The 5396-nt window shown below is 40.0% G+C and overlaps 1 pseudogene; it reads left to right on the top strand.

Annotated features, from left to right (window-relative positions):
- Positions 1-419: 419 nt before the first annotated feature.
- On the top strand, positions 420-2013 carry LOC138166915 (death-associated protein 1 pseudogene; annotated as a pseudogene).
- Positions 2014-5396: the final 3383 nt, after the last annotated feature.

The following is a 5396-nucleotide window of genomic DNA, read 5'->3' as shown; positions in this document are numbered from 1 at the left end:
GCTCACATGCTATCTCCTCTTCAAAGCCTCTTCTGATCCCTCTGTTGTGAGGACTTGGCCACATCCTCAAGTTAGCTAGCATTCCCTTGTGTGTATACAAGTAGCATCACCCCAGTAGAACGTGGGAAAGTGATAGTTTCAATTTTGTCTTAGTATCCTCAAAGCCTGTCCCAGTGCCATACATATAGGAAGTGTTTAATAAATGCTTATTGAACTGAATCAGCCATTTGTGAAAGTATTAAAGTATTGTAAGTGCCTAAGAAGTAGGAAAATGTATAGTCTGAGTAGGGGTTCATAGAAAAAGGGGACCAGAATTGGCTGGGCCAATCCAGGTTGACTTCATGGAGGAGTATAAACTTGAGCTGGGCCTTGAAGGATGAATGGAATTTGCTATTAGCTTATATAAGACCATAGTCAACATGTACCTGTAAGGACACCAGATTTGTAAGGGGACAGGCTATCTTGCCAGCTATGCCAATTGTAAGGTCAAATGTAAGGGGAATGATCTATTCTGCTTTGATATGCCAATTTTAGGGACACAGACCCTCCGAGAGAATACTGAGATACTGAAGAAAGAGAGGCCCGTGCCTGTTTGGTTGTATAATAGGTTTATTAGATTTTGTTAGGTTAATTGGGTTGTTTAAGGGAGTTTACTCATGAGACCCAGTCCTTGGTGATGGGAAGATAGAATGGTATAATGGATCCTTGCACCAATATAGAAACAGAACAAAGATGGCAGAATGCCAGGGATGGCCCAGGTTCACATGCAAGTGTTCCCATGGGATAGTTGGATCTTCTTTTGCTGTTTTCATTTACTCAAGGTAGTTTACATTCTCTATGAGACTTGAGGTCACATTCCTTGGCTCTAATCTATCCCCATATAGCACCTGAGATTGGAGGTCTAGGTAGATTAGAGCAGGCAGAGGCTCTTATTAACCAGGGAGCAGAGGCCACTTGTACACTGGGATTTCTCTTAGAGTAGGGGCAGCAACTTCCTAGTTATATGGAATCTCCAGGCTAGGTTATGGTATTTGCCCACAATCATGCTCCTTCAATGATGTCAATGTGGAAAAGTAGGCACAGGGGAGGTTGATGAAAAAGATGACGAAGAGATTGGTTCAGGATTGAGAAATGGAAGAAGCCAAAGCCTTATAGACTGCATAGAAACCTCACCCATGTATGGCAAAAATAGTTCCTTCCAGCAAAAGTTGGAAGGCCTTGGACATGATGAAGTAAAACAGTGAGAAAACCAAGAAATAAACAATCATCAGCTCACAAAACAGAGCAGCCTTTATAAGCTCTGGAGTTCTTTATCCCAACTCCCACTCTCATAGACTGGTTGAATATAGGACAAGTCTCTCCCTGATAGTTCTAGGATTTCCCCTAGGGGCATGCTGCTTTAAAGCTATTGGCTCCAGTGTGATCTTCTCAATGTCAACTGCCAGTTATTAGCACCCCAGTATTATGGACTAAGCCCAAATTTGATCTAGTTCATCCGATTTAAGGTTTTACTTTTTTTTTTTTAAATGACAGTTACGCAGGGCAGGGGGATGGAGTGGGGTGGGGCATGCCTCCCTGACCAGCTCTGCTCCGGCTGCAGACTCAAAATTTTGCAACTCAAAAATGCACTTGGGCTATTTTATCAAAACTGTTCACCAGCTCCTAGGTCCCTTGAACTGAGACAAAAAAAGAGAGAGTAAATCAGTGTCTACAAAGTCCTCACCTACTGATGAGAAAGTAGAGACTAGGGCTGAACACCCTCCTGAGATAAAAGCTGGTGGAAGGAGAATTGTGCAGAAGCATCCTCATGGCTGAAATACCAAAGAAGAGGGAGATAAAGAGGATCAAGAATGAGAAAGTGACACCCCAACTAAATCAACTGTGTACATGTCTGATGTTATTGCAAGGGGTGACAGAGACTTCCCCTCTGCTGCAGCTCAGGTGGTTCAGCAAAAAACATCCCCTTCTATGGAAAAGCATCCTTCCCACAGGACTATACTGCACATCCAATAGGCCCGCTGGTGAAGGCCTTCCCCCATCCTGTCAGACTGGTTGTTGGAGAAGGGCCCATGATTTCTCTGAGGTTTGACAAGCAACACAAAGTGGTCTATTTTTTTTCTATCTCTAGCTCTGTAGAGAAATTTAAGACAAAGCAAATCAGAAGCTTCCTTTGCCTTACCTTTCTTTGTTTATTGCCTGCAAATAGATCAGATACTCATGTATCTTATTCTCCCAAATGAAAAGAACACTTGAGTCTCATTTTCCCTCCAATCTAGGATTCTTTTTCAATTTCAACTCATCTGCAGTTTTGTTTAGGGCTCAAGGGGTGGGGAACCTTTGGCCTTGAGGCCACATATGGTCCTCTAGGTCCTCAAGTGCAGTAGGGCACTTATTCAGTTTTCCCACTCCTGGTTTAGGGAATATGATGATGCTTTTAAAAGTTAGTTTCAGTACTTCTAAAGTTGTCTTTAGTTTGTACAATTTAAGGACAGCTGTAAACGAATTTTTGGAAAGATAAGGAAAAAGGGGAAAATGGGTCATTTTATAATCTTGTTTTTATCAGACATTAGGGTCTTACCATGTAGTCCAGAGCAAAAGAAGAAGTCAGTTAAAATTTCATACTGTTCTTTCAATGAATAACCAGAATAGTTATTTCCATTAAGAGTCTTGTTGTTGGGGTGGCCAGGTAGCACAGTGAGTAAGAGCACCGGCCCCAGAGTCGGGATGACCTGGGGATCAAATCTGGGCTCAGACACTCAGCACCACACCCAGAAATAACTGGCCGTGTAACCTTGAGCAAGTTACTTAACCCTGATTGCTTAAAAAAAAAGTCTTGTTGCTGGAGAATGAGAATATAAGAAGGCTTACTGGAAATGAGACATCTTGCTTTGAGTCACAGAGCTGGGGAGTTTGTTGTATCAGAGAAAGTCCTGGATTGAGAAATAGGAATACGTAGCTATTTCTGTCATCATCTTGTTGGCTTGGAATTTGGCTGAACTCTTAGGACTAGCACCCACCTTGTGGTGGTGATGGGGAATGTTGGGGGGAGGACTGAAAAGGGGGAGGGGAAGACACATGGATAATGGTTAAAAACATAAGCAGGGGGGAATAATAGGTAAAAACCCACCAAGCTCACAAAGAGAAACAGTTTTCCTCCAAAGAGAGATTAATCCCATTGTCAAGAAAATATAAACACGGGGTGGCTAGGTGGTGCAGTGAATAGAGCACTGGTCCTGGAGTCAGGAAGACCTGAGTTCAAATATGGCCTCAGACACTAAACACGAAAACTAGCTGTGTGACCTTAGGCAAGTCACTTAACCCCAAATTGCCCTCCAAAAAGAAAAAATATATAAACACATTCCACTTTAGTTGGAGAAATCTGTTTACAGATTTCACAACTGTGACCAGAGTCCCCTTTGCCTTAATTACATAATTACTCTACTAATGGTTAAGTATATGATATCATTCAGAGTTATTTTGTGTGTGCTTCTTGCCAGTTGAGATTTTTAAGACCACTGCTGGAATGATTACTATGCTACTTCCCTATTGGAAAATAGAGGCATCCTGTTTTTTTGCATCTGAAAAAAACTGTCTTAAACAATACAGTTTTGGGGGTGGCTAGGTGGCGCAGTGAATAGAGCACAGGCCCTGGAGTCAGGAGGTCCTGAGTTCAAATTCGGCCTCAGACACTTAACACAAAAACTAGCCATGTGACCTTGGGCAAGTCACTTAACCCTAATTGCCTTCCAAAAATCAAAAACAACAACAGCAAAAACAATACAGTTTTATGGAGAAAGTATGGCCTTGTTAGCTAGGATACTAGTGTTCTGTTTTGAAGCTATTTACTGCTGCAGGTCAGTAATGGTACTATGAGTGTCTGCCTGCCTGCAACACCAATCATTCTTATATAAAATGATTAAATTCACATCTGCCTATTGGTAGAAATACTTGTAACCCTTCCTTGATCAATGTCTCTTAACTCTCTTCTCAAGAAAGAACGTTCACAGTTCATTTCATTTTATATTTTCAAGAAAACTTAGGGTTTTCTTAGATCCAGATTAACAGAGAGCCAGTTTCCTATGGCAGGGAGAGTGTATCATCTGTATTGTTTCATGTCAGAAGTATTAATGTGAACATTTTCTGCCTCTGAAAAACATGCATTTTGTCATGGTCAGAACACATGCCCAGAGGCTTGCAGGTTGATATTCCTATGGAACATTTGCCTAAAGACTTGGCATCTCCTCTGAGCTCTGTTCAGAAATAAACATTTCAAATAGGAAGGGGAGAACTTTATATCACTTGGGAAAACAATTAGTGGTAGATTAGATCTAGCAGAATCATACCCTTTGCTATAAGAATAGTACAAGAAAATTGGGAAATGACAGAACAAATTGCAGCACATGATTGTGATGGAGTACTACTGTGCTATAAGATATGACAAGGTGGAGCGGTTTCAGAAAAATAGCAAGACCTATATGAACTGATGCAAAGTAAAGTAAGAAAAACCAGGAGATTACTGTGCACAGTAACAGCAATGTTGTAATGGTGATCAACTGTGAAAGACTTGGCTACTCTGATAAATACAATGATTCAAGACAATTCCAAAGGACTCTTGATGAAAAAATGCTATCCACCTCCAGAGAGTGAACTGGTGAACTGAGTGCAAATTGAAATATAATTTTCTCGCTTTCTTTTTTTCCTTGCTTTTGGGGGGAAATATGGCTAATATGGAAATATGTCTTACATGATTTCACACATGTAATTGATATCACATTGCTTGCTTTCTCAGTAAGTGGGGAAGAGGGGGGAGGGAGGGAGAAAACTTGGAACTCAAAATCTAAAAACAATATTAAAAATAAATAAATAACACATTAAAATGTAAAGAAAAGAACAGTTTCAGAAATTTCTTCTACCCTGCTTCGAATTTCCACCGACAGACATCTGGAAATGATAGCCTATTATATTTCCAGAAATTTCATTTTGCATATATCTTAGATGTATTGTGTATCCACATATTTCAAATCACTGGAAGAAACAATTATATCAAGTGTTTCCCTTATAGTTAATCATTTGTGTTTTTCAGTAATAAAAATTGTGCTTACCCTTCAGAAAAAAAATAAGTAAATGGCAGCTGTGAACAACAAAAATCCAATTAAAATTCATATTTGAAGTTTGGAAATACATAATATAATAATAAAAAGGAAATAAAATGACTTCCCTTTCAAAAATCAATAACTGAAAGAAGCACCCCATGCATTCAAACTCTAGAAAACAATTCTGACCCCCTTCCTGCCCTGAGGTCAAACCTCTTTTATAATTTATTACATCAGACCTGCAAAACACCAGTTTTTGCACTATAAGAGTCCTGGCAGTCATATCAAATTCCTATTATTACC

This window comes from Petaurus breviceps, unplaced genomic scaffold (assembly GCF_028583685.1).
Source record: "Petaurus breviceps papuanus isolate PSGF00001 unplaced genomic scaffold, PetGlider_PUasm1.0 227, whole genome shotgun sequence".
In the NCBI taxonomy this organism is placed as follows: Eukaryota; Metazoa; Chordata; class Mammalia; order Diprotodontia; family Petauridae; genus Petaurus; species Petaurus breviceps.
This window is presented reverse-complemented; position numbering and strand designations above follow the sequence as displayed.